The sequence below is a fragment of the Schistocerca serialis genome, chromosome 6 (assembly GCF_023864345.2).
Source record: "Schistocerca serialis cubense isolate TAMUIC-IGC-003099 chromosome 6, iqSchSeri2.2, whole genome shotgun sequence".
NCBI classification, from domain to species: domain Eukaryota; kingdom Metazoa; phylum Arthropoda; class Insecta; order Orthoptera; family Acrididae; genus Schistocerca; species Schistocerca serialis.
This window is the reverse complement of record NC_064643.1, coordinates 453,814,441-453,838,536: the sequence shown is the minus strand read 5'-3', so window position 1 is coordinate 453,838,536 and position 24,096 is coordinate 453,814,441.

Here is a 24,096-nt window from a genome sequence, read left to right as displayed (position 1 = left end):
CCACTCCCGCCGGCAAACGTTATTGTGACATTGAGTGTCCTCATGGGTGCATTCGGCCCTGACATTTATGGACAAGTTACCATCTTTGTGGCCAGCATGGGAACACTCTGCAGAGCATGCATTGCTGTCCGTGGTGATTACACACACTGTTAATAACCATGTCGCTGTGACTTCAGTGTATTTTTTGTTTTTCAATAAGGCATTTTTTCGTCTGATTGCACCTTTGTTTCACTTATCTTCTGAATTATTCTGTGGCAGTTCTTTCTATGTGTGTTCCAAGTTTGATCGGGCTATGTTAGTAGGCATCGATACTTCACGCGAAAGTTAGTTTCGTCCTTACGATTTGCACATAGTGTATTTGTCTTCCATTCGTACGCTTGTACTGAACTGACAAAACCCTTCACTTTGAAGTTTATTTCCATGATGACGGGTTTGTAGCAATTGAACCGTAAGTGGACTGAAACAGAAACGTTCCCGTGAATGACATACGAAAAATGACTCACACTGAGATGGCATAACCCTTAGAGTAATGTGGGCAACGTGCAAAACTGAGTCGTCTTGAACGGCACCCGGGGGTGACCTCTGCTTCTCCCTACAAAAACAACCTTTGTCTACAAAGTGACGGTGATCTCGCTGAATGCTTTGACCATTAGAAGCTACAGCGACGTAATCTTCACGAACATGACACTTGTACCTGAATTGAGCCATTGTAACTGAATTGCACACTGGAGCGCAACACTCTAGAACACAGAACGCCTTCCGTTGCTGTCCTATCGCCATCTAGACGGACACACGTTGACTACAGCACTAGCGAACGGGAGTGTCTGTATTCGCAGCACCAAGCAGACTCTCTCCGACGACGGCACTAATGTGCAACTCACAGCTGACGTCTAATTAAATGTTCCGTTTCGATGCATACGTTAATATTCAAATAAAGTTTCTATCTTTGCTCATTTACATGACATAGTTTCGTGAAAATGGCTGAATTTTTAGATACATCCCGTAGAGTACTTCTTTTAAATTAACAGTAACGTCAACACAGTTTTGCCAACTTCTGCTTTACCTTCTAAAAGGGGTGTTTCACTGCCTTTTTAATCGAGTGACTTAAATTCTCTCTTTCACTTCCACAGACAGTTTATTGTAGAGTTTTGATTCCCTGGTAGAATATACTATCTCTTACAGTGAGACCGATACTTTTAAAATTGTAATTTCCAGGTTCTAATATATTTCTGGGTACTTCTAAGTATTAAATACACAGTACAATATACTGTTTCATCATGCAGCGACTCACGCTTCCTCAAAGCTTGGAAGCCACTGATAAATGTTACCAAAGTAGTAGCTGATCTGCGGGTGCTTATCTTCTGTTCACCAGAGAATTCGATTGCCATTACCGTTTCTCTATTCAGGCTATACGTCCCACTGTAGCCAAGTTTGATGGGGATTTCACTCTACGCACCCAGAATATACCAAGAAGACAACGGAAAGCTTGAAGTGAGGACAATATCGCAGCACTAGTGACCAGTGCTGAGGAAAAGCTGAATGTGTTAAGTTCAAGATCATCTCAACAGTCTGCAGCTCTCTAAGACATCAGAATGGCGAATCTTGCGAAAGGATTTCGGCCTACATCCATAAAAAGGTACATTGACTCAACAATTGAAGCCAAGTGATCACAATTACGTCCTGAGTTCGCTGATGGGCCGTACGGTATTTCGAAGCTAATAATAATGTAAGTGGAAAATTACTCATTTCAGACGAGGTTATTTTTGTCTTAGTGTCTTCGTAAATATGCAAAGTAGTTATTATTGGAGCGAGAAGAAACCACATATGATCCATGAAGTATCATTGCATTCGGGAAATCTCACTATGCCGTGCGGTTTAATGGCTCCGGCGTCATTGCATCTTCTTTATTTCGATGTGATAAGAAAGAAACCATTAACGTCAGTGGCGAACGCTACAGATCCATGTTCCTCGAATCTCTGTGGCGAGTGATTGAGACCATAGATACTGAAAACACGTTCTTCCAGCAGGATGGCGCTACGTGCAACCTAGCCAATCCACATAACCGATGCGACTCGATTTGCGGAGGGTGATGTTTGGCGACCGGATCATCTCAAGAAATATCTCTGTGAATTGGCCACCATTGTCGTGTGATTTAACAATCACGACTTCTTTCTTTTTTTTTGGGGGGGGGGGGGGCAACATCAAGCCCAGGTCTATGTTAAAAGCCAAACTTTGTAACACTTGGAGGCGAACATTCGTCTGTCTATGCCAGACATGCCACCACTAATGTTGGACAGAGTGAGTAATAATTGGAGGTGTCGGTTGTGTCACTGTGTTCAAAGCCGTGGTGACCATTTGGACGATATTTTGTTCGGAACATAACTGCAACGTGTAAGCTTCAAAATTAAATGTAATTCACTTTGATACGTTGAGTGTGTGTGATTTTTTTTTTCAGATTTTAAAAAGTATCACTCTTAATGCTATGAGGGCGTGCTCGGAAATAATACCTCCGATTTTGAATGTGAAAACTCTTAAATCTTCTTAAATAAAACAAACATTATGAAACTTGAAACTTGACGAGATAGTGGCAGAAGTAAAGCTATGAGGACCGGGCATGAGTCGTGCTTCGGTAGCTCAGATGATAGAGCACTTGCCCGTGAAAGGCAAAGGTCCCGAGTTCGAGTCTCGGTCGCGCACACAGTTTTAATCTGCCAGGAAGTTTCATATCAGCGCACACTCCGCTGCAGAGTGAAAATCTCATTCTGGAAACATCCCCCAGGCTGCGGCTAGGCCATGTCTCCGCAGTATCCTTTCTTTCAGGAGTGCTAGTTCTGCAAGGTTCGCAGGAGAGCTTCTGTAAAGTTTGGAAGGTAGGAGACGAGATACTGGCAGAAGTAAAGCTGTGAGGACCGGGAGTGAGTCGTGCTTTGGTAGCTCAGATGGATTGCATATCGTCCCTTTACACTACTGAATGGAGACTACAAAATCTATGCACGCCTCTTAGCAGCGCGCATACGCACCGTATTACCTACGGTCCTTTCACCTGAGCAGACTGCACGTGGTTGTGGGGCCACCTTACAAACAGACCTAGGAGAATGCCGTGACCTCATCGCACTGGCGTCGGTTTGTCGCCTTCGTGCAGCACTGATATCCGTCGATTTCACGAGTGCTTTTGATCGCGATCGACACCCGTTCCTCCTCATGGTGGCGACACGTATGGGGTTCCCATTACTTTTTGTCGATGCCATTCGCCGGTTACTACTTCCCGCGGTCTCGATGGTACAAGTCAATGGGAGGCTTGAAGGACCGATTCCTATACGCCGCTCTGTGCGTCAAGGATGCCCTGTGTCTACTTTATTATATGCCATTGCACTTCAGCCCCTCATCACTGGTCTTACCTCTAGACTGCAGGGTCTCACTTTGCGTGACTACACCTTTCACTGCAGGGCTTATGCGGACGACCTCCTCTTTCTCACCTGCTCCTCCACAGAACTCAATGACGCCATCCAATAGATCCACCAGTATGGACGTCTTTCTGGTAGCATTCTTAATGTCCGTAAACCGACTATGATGCACATTGGGCGCGGCCTCCCGGCTATGGTTCCGACCCCACTCCCAGTCAGTACCACCCTTCGTTACTTGGATATCGAATTTACGAGCTGCACACACCGCACAGTGGCCCTGGCTTACCGGCGGCTTTTGCAGTCGATTGGCACCATGTCCGCAGTCAAGTGCACCGTTATTATTTCTCGTTCAGCTACAGGCAAAGCGTGATACTCTTACAAACATCAACATAAAAATTTAAATTAACATTAACAATGATTTACAATAAAATTTTCAGGGTTTCCAGCCACAAAAGTACTTGGTCACTTATCACATGTATGTCCATCAGATTTCCTCCCTTAAGTCCGTGCACCGTAACTTAAACCAACTCCAACGTGTGTCCTATGTCAACATGTATGTCGCCCCTAAACTGGTACACGTCGCCGTTACTCCTTGGCCGCCGCATCCAATCAGCCTTTGGATATTTCGTGTCAGCAGGGGCACTTTTCAAAGTCCGCTACAACACTGTAACACTGCCTCCTGCAAAAGGTGGCCTCGGACTCGTCAACGTGCGGGCACGATCTTCTGCATCTTTGTCCACACTCTGTTGCGGCACTGGCAGGGTCCGGTCCCGTTCTTAACACGCAGTCTCTTAGATATCCTCCGACCAGCTTCTCTCGCTCCACCGATCAATGTGGCACCTATTTCTCCATTATTATACCACGTCGCCAACTGTTTCATAGAACTCAGCTACGTTCGGGCCGATCTTCCAGTCACCCGTCCTCCCCGTACTAAAGATTATTATCGTTTGTTTATGCAGTCCAACCCTTGCGACCCCATGGTGCTACAGCATCCTGACGTTAACTGGCGAACGGTTTGGGGGTGTGTGCATGCACCCTTTTTACCGTCGTCTGTGTCTGCACTCTGGTACGTTTTAGTCTATGGAAAATTCCCGACTAATAGTCGACGTCATCGCATAGGACTGGCTACCTCCCCACTCTGCCCTGACTGTCAGCTCGAAGACACCGACGAGCACCGTCTTACGTGCCCCCTGAAACAAAACGTATGGCTCTTCATCCAACGAATCGTGGGCTTTTACCTCCGCGCCCCGCCAACGACGGTAGCCCCGGATTTCCTGTTGTTGCCCCAGACCCTTCACTACCCTCTTGCTAAGCACCATACCCTAATCTGGTTTCGAGGACAGGCTTTAGAATATCTCTTTCAGAGTGGTCCGCATACAGCCCTTGACTTCTGGTACAAAGTTGTGACCGCGCATAGCACCCTCACCCGAAAACCATCTTACCGAAAAACTTTTGCCGGTTATCTCCGCAGCGTCTTCCTTGATCCCCTCAAAGTTGGGGTGTGCCATGTCTACCTGACACATGATGCAACACCCTTATCCACGTTCTCATGCATCGATCGAAAAACTAGTTTAAAAAAAAGGAAGAAGACAGATATGTTATATTTTGTTGTATTTAATGCTTTTTTGATATTTTTTGTTTAACTAAGTCATTTGTATATATTTAAATAGTACCTTAAAGAACTCTTGCATAGAGAATATATATGTAATTTTAGTTTGTTCAATACAGATTATTATAAAAAAAGGAAGAAAACAGGATATGTTACATTTTGTTGTATTTAATGTAATTCTAATAATTTGTTTACCTAACACTCATTTGTATTTGGTTAACTGGTACCTTGAAGAACTGTTGCTTTGTGTATATATATGTACTCTCTGTTTATTCAATAAAAAAATTGGAAAAAAAGATGGTAGAGCACTTGCCCGCGAAAGGCAAAGGTCCCGAGTTCGAGTCTCGGTCGGGCACATAGTTTTAATCTGCCAGGAAGTTTCATATCAGCGCACACTCCGCTGCAGAGTGAAAATCTCATTCTGGAAACATTATTAACATTCTACTTCCTTATTCTTCATGTCTACATATTTGCAGCCATCTGCCGTTAGAGGGCTCCGAATCGTAGCACGTAATATCACGGTGAGTGCCGTAACCATGTCGGTGTGTGTTGTGCGTGGGTGCGTGCTGTCACCGAGTGTCGAGCGGGATTAGCCGAGCGGTCTCGGTCGCTGAAGTGATGGACTGTGTGGCTGGTCCCAGCGGAGGTTCGAGTCCTCCCTCGGGCGTGGTGTGTGTGTGTGTGTGTGTGTGTGTGTGTGTGTGTGTGTGTGTGTGTGTGTGTGTGTCCTTAGGATAATTTAGGTTAAGTAGTGTGTAAGCTTAGGGACTGATGACCTTAGCAGTTAAGTCCCATAAGATTTCACACACATTTGAATATTTTTGTCACCGAGTATCGAATTCCAAGCACCCTGTCTGAGCCGTGCGTGGCGCGTGTTCGTGCCATATCTCATTTAACATCCTGTTTTTACTGTACTACCCCTTCGTTATGTTAATTTCAATTACTGATGTCACTGAGTTGCCCGTGAGTGGCAGCAGCAGCGCTTATCAATATAAGCTTATAACGCCGGAAATGCATATCCTCCTATTTCCATCTATTGCACTGCAAATTTTTTTCCTTATTTTGTTACCTGAAGATATAACATTTCTGTGTCTTTGTATATTGTAATTGTTTTACTATTTGTATATTTATGCATTTATGTTGGTTTGTTTTGTGAATATTATTTGTATTTATACGCTGGGTCTGGCCTAGGGAAAACTATGCTATCGAACGAATACATCGATAGGTCGTGTGGAGAACCAAAGTGTTTAGGATCTTTGGTAGTGTTAACTCTGCCGCGTGGAGCGCGGACAGAGCAGGGAGTGTGACTGGGGTGGTGCAGTGGAGCAGGTGTGTTGTGTGAAGCTGCCGCGAGTTGCCGCGCTTTCGGGGTTTGGCAGCATGTAATTGCGCTCGACTTGCGATGATAGTTTCTGACATGGTGTCGCGGACGGGAAGCATTAGCTGGCGCACATCAAGAGCCCGTTTCGTCTGGTGACCGTGTCGAGAAGAAGGCGCGCTAACATCCAGCTTCTGCAACAGCGACGGCCGACAATGAGTGACTGTCGCCACCTCCTCGATAGACGGCTTCAAACCTTCAATCAACCAACAAGGAAGACTGGAAGCACGTAAAGTTTTAGAACTGTATGGCAGACCTCAGCTTTTCAAACTTTTAAAATTGTTGCACCACAAAATTACAGCAACTTAGCATGAACCTTTGTTGCTCATCGTCCCAATTGCATTGCCAAGCAGGGTCCCTTTCTTTTCCGAAATGAGCCCGAGTGTTGTTGAAATTCAAACGCCAGCATCATTCGATTTCACTGCTTTAATTTCAAAGTTCAGTTAGGGTATTCACAGCTGGCTACAATATTTAGATTGTGTTGTGTCGGTATCTGGGCCGACACCGTGAAGTTGAGATGGCTGAAAAGGCAAGCTAGACTAACGCAGACGGGCGTGAAGTACTGGAACAGGATACGTAATTAATGTTAGGAAGAAAAGTACGGAGCAGGTTTAATACTTAACTTTACTCAATCATGGTGGTACATCGATCTTGACGATACACAGGAGACTTTAAGTACAATCACTGTAGGGCTAATGGCGCCTTGCTAGTTCGTAGCCATTAACTTAGCTGATGGCTATTCTGTCTCTCAGCTAATGAGAGAGAAAGGCTTCGTACATTTGGTCGGTAGCTAGGTTCTCGTACAACTGGGGCGAGTGCTCTCTCGTATCACGAGACCTGCCTTGGTGGTGGCGCTAGGTCTGCGATTACACAGTGGCGACACGCGGGTCCGACATGTACTAAATGGACCGCGGCCGATTTAAGCTACCACCTAGCAAGTGTGGTGTCTGGCGGTGACACCACAGATTGCACAAGCACAAATTAAGAGTGCGAGTTTTGTTACCGTATTTTAGTTACCTGTGACTGCAGCTCAGCTTGGTACGTACTAAATTTTACTATTGTTAATTGTTCAGAATCATTTAATTCGAGTTCAGAGTTAAATCTCTTATTTCTAAATTGCGTATTTTCAAGTAGCTTTTGAAATGATTGTTGAGGTAGTCCAAGACTAACCGTATTTTACTGAATTTCGATGTGCTTCAGAAAGAAAGCTCACTATTAACTTCAGTCACTAAATTAACTTTCGATTTTTCGGTTTTATTAATTCTTTTGCTAAATTAAGTCAGATTGTAGGGTTATTTATTACTTCTGACAAACTTTCAGTTTTCACACTACACGTGCCAACCTTCAGTTGCCACGCTTCTAGTGTTAATTATATGTGTAATAACCTTTCTTTTTTCAGTTCCTATAGTAATTGTCCTTAGGACTGGCGACCGTAATTTCCCCCAAATCTCAAATATCTAATTACCGCTAGCTAATTGTTAACGTAACGGCCGCACATTTACTTTCTTTATTAACTTTACCCCTTTTCAAAATTAATTTCCACCAGTTTCATTTGCATTTTTCCTTTCATTTAGATGTAACCCTTTCCTCCCTCTTTACCGGCAAATTGACTTCGGTGACGTTTGCTTTTCCCAAATTTCCATTAGGTACACGCGGTTTAATTTTTCACTGTCATTAAGGTCGATAAGAGAGGGGGAGGGTACAAGCTCTCGCTTATTATCTTTGTTGACTGCGATTACTTCCCGGTTGTAGTGTGTTTCGAGTCAGTTCGGATCTGCCAGTGAGTTGGGAGGCGCTAGCAGTGCAGTTCGGACCTGGCAGTGTTTGACTTAGGACGCAGCAGAAATTCAGTCGGGGAGCGACTGCAGTGAGGTCCAGACAGCCATGACTCGATACAAATCATTTCAGTGCGTATCACCTTGGTTGGTCGTCGGTCGGTCGTCTTGTTGGACGTCGTGTATGTTGGCCGGCGATCGCTTGTGGGTTGCCTGTGTGTGTCGACTCGTGATTCGTCCTTGTTATTGCACAGTCGCTGCCATTAGTTTTGTCTAGTCCTTCGTGCAAGTGTTCGTGAAACGGTGTGTATCTTGTGATGTCGAATGCTCAGTTATTTTAGTGCTGTCTCCGTGCTGATGTGTGGCAGTCCGTCGGTTGGCGTGGAGCAGCGAGGAAGTCTCCGCGGTTCATGGTTTGGCCAGGGCCGCTGGTGGTCTGTACACAGTGTCGGAGTGTGTGGGGCTGTTCCCATTGCTACGAGGTCCATGGCTCACCGACCCTGGACACGAAAGTTGAGTTTGGATTTAATTTGTCAGCGAGTCAAGATTGTTCACATTGTGGCGCCTGGTTCTCGATGTTGGCAGTTGGGACATTCTTGTGAGCAATAACGTGTGTGTTCAAGTTGGCGAAGTTTTAGCCACTCTCGGGTGGATTCCAACTGTATTTGGTTATTTGCAATCTAAGCGCACCAGCGGATTTTTCTGCCTTGTGGCCGTTAACGTTCCGGTTACATGCCTTGGTCGTTGTCGTAATTTCAGGCATTGTCATTTCCTCATCATGTTGTCACTGCCTAGCACAGTGTTTATCTTGACAGCTTAATGTATGCTTGGCTGTGGGCGTCCATGCCTTTTACGTTTTGCATTGAACTCCCGTTTGTGTGCTGGTCGAGTGGAGTGCAAGTTACCTTATCGGTGGGTTTGTTGACTGTCTGTTGGTTGGTTTGTCGTCGGGTTGAGAAAGGTTGGGCCGACTCCCTATCTCACCTAAGTGATCGTTAGTATTTCAAGTGCTGGCTGACCCCCGACCGTCGTTAGCTGTACTGCCCTTTCCTATTTTCTGTTGTGTGTATTTGTATGGCTTATAGCCGATGGTTTTGAATGAAAGTTGAATTATTTTTGGCGGTGTTGTAAGTTATGGGCCTTCAGCCACTTTAAATTTAAAATTCCTTGCTTGTCAAGTGTTAGATTGTTTGGACCTTCAGCCTGATTAATAAATTGTTTAAAGTTAAAACCTTGGGCCTTCTGCCTATTAAAATTTATTTTAGTTGTGTTTTAAGCCATGGGCCTTCAGCCGTTTTAAAATTAAAGTTCCTTGCTTGTAAAGCATTAGATTGTTTGGGGCTTTCAGCCTAGTTTAAGATAATGTTTTGTTGTTTAAATTTATTTTACCTTGAGTTTTAAGTCATGGGGCCTTCAACCGTTTTTAAATTAAGGATCTTTGTCTTTCGAGCATCAGACTGTTTGGGGCCTTCAGCATAATTGAAGATAAGGCTTTCTGCCTTGTGTTTTTTTTATTTAATTTTACCTTCAGTCTGAAGTCATGGGTCTTCAGCCGTCTTTAAATTAAGGTTGTTGCTTTCCAAGTGTTACATTTTGGGCCTTCAGCCAAATTGTAGAACTCATTTAACGTAAGGCCCTCTGCCCTCTAAACATTCTCTTTGGAATCTGAATTTTTAGTTAAAGGCTTTCAGCCTTTCTTTTTTTAATTAAATTGGTTGTGGCGTATTCAGCCGATAACTAAGTTCAAGAATTTGTACTGTAATATTTGGTGAAATAAATAAAGTTGTATGTGTTCGAGTGCAACTGACAGTCGCTCATCTAATCCCCTTTCCACAATTCCAACTACCTGTCCTGTCCTGTGGGTTTAGCAGGGCGTTTCAATGTCCTTCAGTATGACAATGCCAGACCACACACGAGCGCTGCGACATCTGCAACAATCCAACGCCTTGGTTTCACTGTCCTCGATCATCCGATTTGCACCATCTGCTTTTCATCTTTATAGAAAACTCAAAAAACAATTTAGAAGGCTTCAAGTTTTGATAATGATGAAGGGGTGCAAGCAGAGGTGAATTTGTGGTCCCGTTGGCAAATCAAACAGTCTACAGTAAGGGTATCAACACACTGGCCTCTCGTTGGATGAAGCGTGTTTGTTGCCATGGTAACTATGTTGAAAGATAAATATGTAGACATGAAGCATAAAGATGTAGAATATTAATAATGTTTGTCTTATTTAAAAAGCTGTAAGAGTTCTCATATAAAAAATTCAGGTGTTAGTTTTCGTATTTTAAGTTTTTTGTTTCCTTCGTACATGAAATGAGAACCTGACCTTGGGCTATGACGATGAACAAAGAAATTAATGTGATAACAACTAATATGTTAGTGTTCGTTACTGAATAGTACATTCCCTCAGATTTTGATCGTCATGTGTGCACATGATCAGATAAAATTATAATATACGAGGACTATTAGGAAAGTAAATATCGATCGGTCGCGAAATGGAAACCACAGTAGAAACCAAAAATATTTTAACTGCTACAGTTAGTTACTCCTTCCAGCTACTTTCCTACGTAGACGCCGCAAATTTCCAGTACCCTTGTCATAGAAAGCAGCCACCTGTGCTCTCTGGCAGCTCTGTACGCTGACCTGTGCCTTGTTGTCTGTCCAAAAGTGTTGTCTTCATAGTCAGCGGTTCATGTGAGCAGAGACGAAAATCACGGGGAGCTACGTCCGTGCTGTATGGTGGGTGACCAAACACATCCAATCGAAAACGCCGCAAAAGCGTCCTCGTGGCCCCTGCAGGGCGCGGCCGAGAATTGTCATGAAATAGGGAATGCATAACGTTTACGTTGTGTGGACTGCACGATATGGTGCAAAGCACTCGTACTTGGCGGGACGGTATTTTCTAGGCACCTTTACGTGCTCACTCGGCAGTCAGAACTGAAAACAGCGACGTGACACGGTCGACGAATATAATGGAGACACTGTCTAACACATCTGTGCAAAGCTTCGTAGGATTTTCACAGTGGTTTCCATTTCTCCATCGATCAGACCTTACTTTCCGAATAACCATCGTAGATAAGAGCTCAGTGTACTGCGGCGTGTCAGAGCATTGTTTGTTTATTTTATTGAGTCATTAGTCTTATGACTGGTTTCTTACCATCTCGAAAAAATTAGATTAACCAAAACATAATAGCACTACTCTCTGATATGCTGGAGATCAAATCCGCCTTTTTGCCTACGTTCCTTCAGTGTTTTGCTATGGTTCTGTGTCTCGCCGATTTTAACATGTACCACGACTGCTGGAACGTTGCTTCAGACAAACACAAAACTTATTGGTAAATTTATATTTTCGAGGCGAAAAAGTGAGTCTTGCAGTTATCCGATGCCTTGGGTTGATTGTCAACGGTCATCCTATATACAGTCCCGACAGGGCTCGATCCGATTTTCATCTGTTTCTGAAACTTGAATCCTTAACATAGAACCCTCAGTTCTCTCGTTTTCTTTATTTGTACTGAAACTTAAAATTCGTAGTGTACTCAGGAAACTTAAGAAATGACCTTCGAAATAACAAAACTCCGCTTATATCCGTTTCCGCATGATAGTAACGTGTTTGATCGCTAGAGAGCATCTGGTACTGCATTTGTAGCCTCGCTGCCGTGTTTTGTATGAGGTGGATGGCACTAAATATCTTCTTTTCAGTGTGTAGTTCTGGATACTCCATAAGAAAACGCGCGCCCTTTCAGACTCTCTCCGTTATGTTCTCAGGCATGGTAATGTTCTACGAGGCAGAGGCTCGACACTGCAGGTATGTGACCCCTCCAGCTTTGTCCCTCCGGCAGCAGGTGAACTACTGTGTGTGTGTATGTGTCCCTATGGCGATTCAATGCTGCCTACGTTGCGACTCTGAGGACCACGCCTGGGTGATTATTCTGTATCTTTCCGCCATTGTGCCGATCGTTGCGGTACTCAATAGCACCGAACGGTCTAGTACTCTAATTAGAGTCCCTGCATTATTCAGAATGCTTTTCGGTAGCGATACCGTTCGGGTCTAGAGAACCGAAGCGCTGTTGTCCGTTTGTGTCGCGCAAGCCAATCAAAAGCAAGCGGCCGCAGATCCGCGCATGCGCACTGCAGCGCTCACAGCGCCACGAACACAAAGCGGCTAGCAGACGACACAGGTGCACTATTCTTCCGAGTACCGAAAATTGCGTTTACGTTGCCATAATGCATAACGCCGCGTTCCATCGAGCTGACGTGCCCGCCCTCATTAACAGTATCAGGCACAGTATATCCATTTTCATGATTCTCAGCTGAAATGCATAAAAATTTTTACAGTTTCTCTGACTGCATGTTTCCATGCATGCATAATAACGATAGCGTATTTGACTGTAATGCGCAGATTGTCGTAAATGACGCATTATGTCATCTTATTCTCATTCACACTGACATCGTGTTTTGGAATTTACTTTTAGGAAAATGAGTTAGGAATAGTGTGTAGTACCACATTAAATTAATACAGCTATAAAACACCTGAAAAATTAGTTCTGAGAGTTTCAAAGAATAAGAAGATAAACAGAATGTGGTAATAACACGCTCCTATAGATCCAAATGATTAAGTAGCCCACTTCCCTATATGATGCGTCAACGATTTGGGTCTTAAAAACAAAATTGAAAAAAAAGGGGAAACGCATTTTCGAGAGCTCCTGCAGTTCGTCGAAGCTTATAACATGCATCTCATGAATGAAAATGATTCGTATATGCTGCTATAGTCTAAAAACATTACGGCAGAGACCTTTCATCTCTGTCTACTATGGTTGAGGATTCGATCGCAGATAAATACTTGTGACAAACAAGATTATGAAGATGACTGCTGCTAGTTACATTCCCAGTAATTTAAGTTGTGCTCTTAGATTCCTGTCTGACCGCATACTCGGAAATCGCTACATATTCGGAAGAAAATGGTCAATTATTTCAGACAATAAAACATAAAAAGGTCACTGTTGGTTGTTTCACTCACAGCAATTTCATATTTCGTATTTTAAACGCACAGAAATCACGAAATCATTACTGAGGAACTGCGCTCCTACATGTAAGTAATGACGAATATTGCAGAAAAATCTTAACTTACACGAATAACAATGTCTCAGAACGTGTTGCATATATGAAGAGGAAAAGAAAATTTTTTGCATCCAGACATGCGTGAACCCGCGATCTTTCGTATTGCATTCATGTGCGCTAACCACTTGGCCACGCCTAACAGACACGTAGTGCTGCCCGCATCTCGTGGTCGTGCGGTAGCGTTCTCGCTTCCCACGCCCGGGTTCCCGGGTTCGATTCCCGGCGGGGTCAGGGATTTTCTCTGCCTCGTGATGGCTGGGTGTTGTGTGCTGTCCTTAGGTTAGTTAGGTTTAAGTAGTTCTAAGTTCTAGGGGACTTATGACCACAGCAGTTGAGTCCCATAGTGCTCAGAGCCATTTGAACCATTTGAACACGTAGTGCTCAATTTTTGTAGTATTGTGTAGGGGAACGTAGGCTGGCTTCGTTGCCAAACGGTGCTGCGAAAGTTATAAATGCAGGATAGTTTGGAAGGCTTCCAATATCAAGGTTCACATAATTGCTTTCCATTGTTACTTGAAAGTTGTAAACACGTTTCGATAGTTACTAACCGAACCATTTGTGGGAAAAAGTACACAAAGGCACTAGCAATGTCAGTTCACACTCATGTAATAAATGTAAGCAGAGCTGATGTCTTGATATTTAATGATGTTTAAACTCTTATTTGCATAAAAATAACGTATTTTGAGAGAATATTGACAGAAAACGTATTTTTGTTGTAATCTTTCACAGTAACAACCTAACCTAACCATATTTCTAACAAAGGAAATTATTCTATTACGAACTCACTTTCCAATGGGAGGCGTCATCTGGTGATTCTTTAGTAACACAATCACTAAATCAAAAGCTAAAACCGCTAAGTATGTTTAAAATAACAAATTACAGGTGTACATAAACCGCAGCTCCATACTTCTCGGTACAATTGTCGTAAAATCGGTGGGAGGACCGTTCAGTAACAAGTCTCAGAAGTTTACTGAATAGGATATTTCGATAAAGAACCGAAAATGACGTCACTACCGAGACTAACCTACTACACCGATCGGTATGAACGATACAGAATAGGGCCCTCTGGAGTGTGAAACTTAGGCTGTTCGTTAGTGGGGGCCGGGGAGCGCGCTGCGGGCTGCAGCCTAGCAGGGGATGATCTGCGGGCCTCGCTTCTCGATCTGTTGGATGGAGCGCTCACTGCCGGCAAATCTGCAGACACTCCAAACCCGACTCTTCTGGCACCTGGTAGCTCTGCGCCTGGCAGCTCTGCGCCTGCTAATTTCTTAATGCGACGCCGCTGTTAGGCTGTTAACTTTTAACAACGAAACCCTTTTACCGCTAAACTAGACAGCGAACTTATTTTCAGCGCCTCGTCGTATTTCACAGCGTGCTTCGTGGAGTTAGCAGCAGGATTATCTCAGAGTGAGAACACCCTTCATCTAGGTAAACTTACAGTATTGAGGCAACTTTCTGTACGTAGTGGGAGGAAGAGAAACAACTAATAAGACTACATCGTCATAGCATTATCTCTGATTTTTACTATCTCTGTTGTTGAACGTAATATTAATGTCTCCGATTTTGTTCTTGCTCTGATAAAAACGAAAGGAACTTATAATTGTGAATATTTCGTATTACGACTCGACAGTAGGAGTAAAAGTTGTATTCGATGAAGAAATAAACTAGTTCTCACCTCTGATAAGTAATGAAGTGAGACTCGAACATAAGTGTTACTTTTTGTAGTCACTCTAATTACTACAGAAAGTTTCAGCTCCACTAGGTTGACGAGTAGAGACGCTGGGGAGACTGGTGAACGAATCTGTAAATGAACACAGCGACTTTCAACGGATAAGTGCACGCAACAATAAAGTTGCCAAACCTCTTTACTAACATATTTAGTCACGACCAATCACACACAAGGCGAGTTTAATTTCTGTGGACATTTCATTCCACTATTCGAAAATCAAAAATACATGCTAATCTTGTCTATAAACCCAAGTGTACAATAAAAATAATATACCGAGCAGAACGCGATGTATCTGATACTAACAGCATATCAGTAAAGGAATGGGTAACACATTAGAAAAACTTTTATGACGAGCGCCTACAGATATAAGATGAGGCTGACAGAAGCAGCTTGAACAAGAGATTTGCTTACAGCTCGGTCCATTTCGTATCGTCATACAGCGAGAGGTGGGAACACACAATATTCCCAGAAACATTGTTGAACACGATTGTTTTGTTCCATGTATTATAGTGTGGAGAGGCATAATATTGCATGGGCCTATTGACCTTCCACACGCTAAAATCACTGGCCAACTTCACTGCGTCACTGCACACCTGCGCTACCTCCGTCTCTTCAGTGCTGCATCTGGGCCTGACTTCATTTTTATGGATGACAACGGGCAACTGCATCGAACTGCGCCGATGACATAGCTCTTGGAACGAGATGATATTAGGCGAATGGCCCGTTCCCCCGACTTAAGTCCCGTTGAGCACATGTGGGATGCCTTAGGGAGACATATTGTAGAACGTCTGCAAACGCAAAGTACTATCTACATCTACATTCATACTCCGTAAGCCACCTGACGGTGTGTGGAGGGTACCTTGAGTACCTCTATCGGTTCGTGGAAAGAAGGATTGTCGGAATGCTTCTGTGTGGGCTCTAATCTCTCTGATTTTATCCTCATGGTCTCTTCGCGAGATACACGTAGGAGGGAGCAATATACTGCTTGACTCTTTGGTGAAGGTATGTTCTCGAAACTTCAACAAAAGCCCGTACCGAGCTACTGAGCGTCTATCCTGCACAGTCTTCCACTGGAGTTTATCTATCATCTCCGTAATGCTTTCGCGATTACTAAATGATCCTGTAACAAAGCACGCTGCTCTCCGTTGGATCTTCTCTGTCTCTTCTATCAACCCTATCTGGTACGGATCCCACACTGCCGAGCAGTATTCAAGCAGTGGGCGAACAAGCGTACTGTAACCTACTTCCTTTGTTTTCGGATTGCATTTCCTTAGGATTCTTCCAATGAATCTCAGTCCGGCATCTGCTTTACCAACGATCAACTTTATATGATCGTTCCATTTTAAATCACTCCTAATGCGTAATTTATGGAATTAAGTGCTTCCAGTTTCTGACCTGTTATTTTGTAGCTAAATGATGAGGGATCTATCTTTCTATGTATTCGCAGCACATCACACTTGTCTACATTGAGATTCAATTGTCATTTGCCATTCCCTGCACCATGCGCCAATTCGCTGCAGATCCTTCTGCATTTCAGTACAATTTTCCATTGGTACAACCTCTCGATACACCACAGCATCGTCTGCAAAAAGCCTCAGTGAACTTCCGATGTCATACACAATGTCATTTATGTATATTGTGAATAGCAACGGTCCTATGACACTCCCCTGCGGCACACTTGAAATCACTCCTATTTCGGAAGACTTCTCTCCAGTAGTTGTCAACCGTGGAGCATTGGAACCCCCTCCCACGAGAAGTCCTTACCAAGCAGTGACCAGCATGGGAAAGCGTTGCAGAACATGAGTTTTTCGTCCATGTTGATCACACACACTATTAATAACCGTGCACAGCTGTCTGCAATCTCCAGGGGACCATTACGAATCGAGGTGACTCCTGTTGAACTATACTGTAGCACTTCTTTCTAGTTTCGTTCTTAAGGTCTGCACCCCAGTGTAATTTATTTTGACCATTTTCAGCACCGTTGTCTCTCTCTCTCTCTCTCATATATATATATATATATATATATATATATATATATATATATGTATTTATAATCGAAGTAAATTACGTAAGTCAATGGTTTGGCCAAAGGTGTAATCTATAACGCACATTTTTAATACATACAGTAACAGACGACATCCCTAGAAAATGGAAATTTTTAGCTAGATTTGGTAAGAATATCATGTGAAACTCAAATCAACAGTTGTACGTTTGCTATTAACTATTTAGTTACACATAGATAGTGAAGATAAACTGCAAACAGCTGGCCACAAGATGACATTGTGGCAATAATAGGACAGATGAAGCAAGTAATATATTGTAGCCACCTTGAAAATAAAGAAAGTTATATAAGAGATCAAGTTTCAGATAAAAATCTTGCAATATTGCAGTAAGCTGTCGCACTATAAACAGTCCATTAAAAAAATCTAAAAAATGAAACTAAAATGAAATTTTGTAATACTACTGCAGTTCCTTGACATCCTTCCGGTATGGATACCTGAACCCTTACCAAACGACAGAGGAATGAGATTCAAGAGTCTCAAATGAGATTGCTAAAAGTTGTAGAAGAATGTATAAAACTGAAAAAAATAAAATAATTATGATACTGGAAAAGTGTTAAGGGCTGAAGCAAAAGAGATATAATTTGTGAATATAGAAGCTAACGGATGGTCCATATGGAAATGGTATAAGAGGCTGTCAACTTCTGCAAGCACAGAAATTAGCACCATATGGAAAAACAAATCATGCAAGATTCATGAAGAGAGATGGCGGCGAAAAACGCTGACCCACGTAGACAGAACTGGTGTCACGCCTTATCCATAAATGTAAAAGTTGACGTGATTGTAACTATTGTACATCCGTATATCTTTCAGAATTTAGAGTTATTCAACATTCTTTTTCAATCGTAGCACCAACCCTAGACACACACTGACAATAAATCACCTAGTTGAGCGCAGCGATATTTGTTTGAAACTGACAATTTACAGTTGAGGTTCCAATAAACCCTTAACGATCACTGAAGAATGACGGGTGTATCAAAAAGTAGTCTACAACTTTGAAAATTCATGTTGATTTATTCATTTAACTTGCTGACATGATTTAGTGTCATTTTATAGCAAAATACCTCAAATTTTTGTTTTTTCTTTTTCCTTTTATTTACCTTCTACATAAGGAGGTAGGGTGTGACATCCATTTGTTATGATATGAACATTCCATCTCTAATGTACACTCCTGGAAATTGAAATAAGAACACCGTGAATTCATTGTCCCAGGAAGGGGAAACTTTATTGACACATTCCTGGGGTCAGATACATCACATGATCACACTGACAGAACCACAGGCACATAGACACAGGCAACAGAGCATGCACAATGTCGGCACTAGTACAGTGTATATCCACCTTTCGCAGCAATGCAGGCTGCTATTCTCCCATGGAGACCAGCGTTCGTGCTGGACGTGCAGACCGCGTGAGACGACGCTTCATCCAGTCCCAAACATGCTCAATGGGGGACAGATCCGGAGATCTTGCTGGCCAGGGTAGTTGACTTACACCTTCTGGAGCACGTTGGGTGGCACGGGATACATGCGCCGTGCATTGTCCTGTTGGAACAGCAAGTTCCCTTGCCTGTCTAGGAATGGTAGAACGATGGGTTCGATGACGGTTTGGATGTACCGTGCACTATTCAGTGTCCCCTCGACGATCACCAGTGGTGTACGGCCAGTGTAGGAGATCGCTCTCCACACCATGATGCCGGGTGTTGGCCCTGTGTGCCTCGGTCGTATGCAGTCCTGATTGTGGCGCTCACCTGCACGGCGCCAAACACGCATACGACCATCATTGGAACCAAGGCAGAAGCGACTCTCATCGCTGAAGACGACACGTCTCCATTCGTCCCTCCATTCACGCCTGTCGCGACACCACTGGAGGCGGGCTGCACGATGTTGGGGCGTGAGCGGAAGACGGCCTAACGGTGTGCGGGACCGTAGCCCAGCTTCATGGAGACGGTTGCGAATGGTCCTCGCCGATACCCCAGGAGCAACAGTGTCCCTAATTTGCTGGGAAGTGGCGGTGCGGTCCCCTACGGCACTGCGTAGGATCCTACGGTCTTGGCGTGCATCCGTGCGTCGCTGCGGTCCGGTCCCAGGTCGACGGGCACGTGCACCTTCCGCCGACCACTGGCGACAACATCGATGTACTGTGGAGACCTCTCGCCTCACGTGTTGAGCAATTCGGCGGTACGTCCACCCGGCCTCCCGCATGCCCACTATACGCCCTCGCTCAAAGTCCGTCAACTGCACATACGGTTCACGTCCACGCTGTCGCGGCATGCTACCAGTTTTAAAGACTGCGATGGAGCTCCGTATGCCACGGCAAACTGGCTGACACTGACGGCGGCGGTGCACAAATGCTGCGCAGCTAGCGCCATTCGACGGCCAACACGGCGGTTCCTGGTGTGTCCGCTGTGCCGTGCGTGTGATCATTGCTTGTACAGCCCTCTCGCAGTGTCCGGAGCAAGTATGATGGGTCTGACACACCGGTGTCAATGTGTTCTTTTTTCCATTTCCAGGAGTGTATTTCTCGCAAATCTCACTGCAGCATACAGGTGTAGCTTGTTCTCTGGAGAGGTAAATTTTAACTCTGAGTTCTGGAAGGTAGAACAAACACGGTTTCCTTGATCAATCATCAAAAGAAATATATAAAGAGGTCGTCAAGTCCGCTGTACGTAGAGACCAGACAATTGAAGCACGTCGGCCCACCCACTTACCTGGGAAGTGGACATTTAGGAATTCCCAGATGTCGGGGAAATAGTGTGGCGGTGCGCTATGTTTGATAAACTGTACATTGCGCTCTTGGTCGTCAACGTCAATCTGGGAGATTAAAAAGTTTTCTAGCATATCTAGGTACACTATCTCGTCGAAAGTTTTCTCTCGGACTAGTAAAGGCTTCCATCTTCGCCGTAAATGCCGCTAGTGCTTGTAGTGATGCGATTAGTTCTATCGTAGTGTGTGTCCCACAACTTGATATATTTCCCTTCATGGTTACACCAAAAATGTAAGTCGTATGAATAAGTTTGTAGGAGTTTTGAAAGTTGTAAACTATTTTCCGATGCACCCTGTATTTACTTGGTTCCATAAACTTAAAACATGACGTTAAGTTTGTTTCAAGCAACGATCCAGTAATATTTGATAGGCTTTGTATAACAGATAACAGTCGAATAGATGACTAAGTTTCTCACAACAGATCCATAGTCAGATATGCAGAAACATTTTAGTATTAACAGAATCATACAGAGTGAACATTAATAAAACCAACATACTGAAGAGACTGACTCCTGATTGTAAACTTAAGAAAACACATCTTATGAACACATACTCGGAAATAGTCAGGTGCGTGCAACGCAAAAAAAAAAAAAAAAAAATAAAATAAAATAAAAAAAAAACTTCAAATGAGTAAGCACTTAACATCTGAGGTCATCAGTCTCCTAGACTTAGAACTACTTAAACCTAACTAACCTAAGGACATTGTAAGAGGTCCGAGCAGGTCACACTGCCTGCGATATGCAAGGTATAAGAGAATCGCTGACCAGAGAGCAGTGTTGACTGCAGTAGGAACTGTGTAGCTGTAGCAGTAAGTTGTGGCTAGTCTGAAGTCTGCTCTGGTCTGGTCTGGTGTGGTGTATCGTGTTGGCTGGGCCGGTCGCGGTGCAGCGATGCCGGAGCCTGAGTATTATTGTATAAGGTAAAAAGCAGCCTCGCGCATATGTAGTAATGTTATCTCAAGTTCCATGTAATTTTTTTTTAATGTCCTAGTAATAATCTTTCTCATATAAAGTAATTTTTAACAACCATTGATTTCAATTTAAAGAATTTACTAATTTCTCCAATCCACGATCATCCCGATTGTTGCTTCCTTTCATAAATGACAAATCTATCGGCCAGCATTGCACAGGGCTGTGCCAGAAAAATTTATTGTAAGAGCAGATATATATGCGTTATCCGGCGACTTCATTGAGGTAAGAATTTTTCTCTTCTAATTCAGAATGATCTTTCAGGGCCATGACGCAGCACTGCTGACGACCAAAATTTACCATGTTAAATTCACAGTCAATTATTGAAAAGTTATAAGTGAGCGACAATTTAATTGAGAGGTTAGTTACATTGTATTATTACCAGGTTACTGAATATTTTTTTGTTGGGACGTTACACTGAATGTGAACGACATAATTATAATTTTTACTGTTGAGAGGTTTAGGAATTTTTCTGTTTTGAGGTTACACTAAATGTGAATATAAATTATGTTAATATTTTCTGTTGGGAGGTTACGGTAAAAACATTTTCTGTTTTGAGCTTAGATTAAATGGGAACGAACTTTGTGGGGAGGTTACAACATCACACACATCCTTGCCCGAGGCATAATTCGAACCTGCAACTGTAGCAGCAGCGCTGTTCCGGACTGAAGCGCCTAGAACCGCTCGGCCACAGCAGCCCGCGCAACGCCAAAAAATCGTCTCTCAAAACAATACAGAGTTGCGTTGCATCGACATCACAACATATGTTCATAGTAGCCTCCACGAGATCCGATGCAAGCGTTCACACGCCGCTCTCTTTCGCACGTTTTGTCCTCTGTGTCCGAACAATGTCACAGGCGTTGGAACACGCTGTAGAAGGGTCTGCATACCTAGAAATGGTTTAACAAACACAGCGCTTTTCAGATGCCCCAGAGGTAAAAATCCTGAGGACTTAAGTCAGGTGATCTAGAAAGCAATGCTACGGGGCCTCTGCGATTTATCCAACGATCAGGGAAGATTAAGACTGTTTTCGAAATACTAAGTTCATTCCCCTAGGATTGTCTGTAGCGCACAGACGACAATTACGCAGATTAATGATGTTAGTTCTGATAAAGTTTGCTTCGTAGACAAAGAGGATTGATATCAGAAATCAAAAACTTGTAATTAACTGATGCGAAACCAATTGCAAAATCCTTCCCGTAGATGAAATTCCCTGCTGATAACCCTTCACTCCTTGCAGTGGCTAGAGATAGTAGTGGTCTCATGCAGTATACGAGTTTGTTCTAGGGTACACCACAATATCCCGTAGAACCCGATCCTCCAAATCTGGTGAATGCACAGTCCGCCGCCTCCCTGGGCGTTAGTGTGTCTGAAAGGACCACATAAATATCCAAAAACGGCTTGAAATGCTGTGTGACGTGGGTGGTGTCCCTGACGGTACTTGTTTTGGTGTAGCCACGCTGCCTCTCGAACGTTTCTATCTGCTTGGCGGTACACAAACACCATCTCGGTTTGTTCCCCATATGAATACGGAACAATTCTTCTGGTTACAGTACACTGCATCAGTCACACAGCCTTCAACACACATGGAACCCACGATGCGTGATCAGAGAAACTTTCATTCGTCAGCTCCATCTACAGTGGCAAGGGTGCACTTCCGGACATATGTTCGTAGGACACTTTTTCCACCACATCCAGTCAGGTACAGTTTGTCGGTTTTATTAATGTTCACCCTGTATTTTGGTTTAACGACTACTGAGACTTCTGGCTTTTAAATTTGCTGAAGTAGATTAAACTGTTAACAACTTTAACATAGAAAAAGGTCTGATTGATAAAAAATGATTATACGTGTTTCTGTACAGAAGCCCTCACACAAAGTGTGGATAGGATTGCGCCCTTTAATGTCGAAGAGAGACAGATATTTTATTCAAATTTTTTTAAAAAAGTTCACAGACGAAACTTTAAACCAAGTACAAAATATAAATTGTTTAATGGCGTTATTTATACAAATAAAGACCAGGCTACAAGTGTGTTTTTACCTCTGCCGGAAGGACATCGGCTACATGCCTATACTCAGCAATCGTGTAATTTGCTTCTGTGAGAGTTTCTGTAAATGTTTTGGGAGACTTTATATATCTGTTTTCAGCACGTTCTCGTTGTGTATCTGAATACCAACATTAAATACGACTCCAGTGAAGGAGGTCAAGGTTAGGTTTGAAATGGAACATACTCATTGGAAATTTATTGTCTAAGAGTAGAAATGGAAGAAAAATGGATCAAAATCCTTCACAATAACCCCCTGTGCATCCACACAGCGTTGACAACGACGGCGAAAGCTTGCATGCCATTGGCCTTTCCATGATGTGTATCACTTGCCGCCGAAGTGCCGTGAAGATACCGACTCACAAATAACGTATTACAAGAACACAGTTTGGATTTCTGAAGAGTTCTGATAAGAAGGCTATTTACACCTACAGTGAAAATGTTATTAATTCATTAAATATCAAGTTGCAAGCAGCAGGTATTTTCTGTTATTTGTCAAAGGCATTCGATTGTGTGAACCACAACATCCTTTTAAATAAATTAGAATTCTATGGTGTCACAGGCAGTGCTGCAAAATGGTTCAAGTCATACCTCGCTAACAGGAAACAAAGGGTGTCAGTGCAAGGGATTAGTGAATTAAGTCGTTAGTCATCATCAGAATGGGATGAAATTACATGTGGTGTCCCACAAGGATCCATCTTAGGGCCATTGATTTTTCTAGTGTACATTATACTGACTGCACTATCCGAAAATTACCTCGAGCAATTAAACAGAGAACCGACTCGTGGAGATAACATCTTGGACCTACTGATAACCAACAGACCCGAACTTTTCGACTCTGTATGTGCAGAACAGGGAATCAGTGATCATAAGGCCGTTGCAGCATCCCTGAATATGGAAGTTAATAGGAATATAAAAAAAGGGAAGAAGGTTTATCTGTTTAGCAAGAGTAATAGAAGGCAGATTTCAGACTACCTAACAGATCAAAACGAAAATTTCTGTTCCGACACTGACAATGTTGAGTGTTTATGGAAAAAGTTCAAGGCAATCGTAAAATACGTTTTAGACAGGTACGTGCCGAGTAAAACTGTGAGGGACGGGAAAAACCCACCGTGGTACAACAACAAAGTTAGGAAACTACTGCGAAAGCAAAGAGAGCTTCACTCCAAGTTTAAACGCAGCCAAAATCTCTCAGACAAACAGAAGCTAAACGATGTCAAAGTTAGCGTAAGGAGGGCTATGCGTGAAGC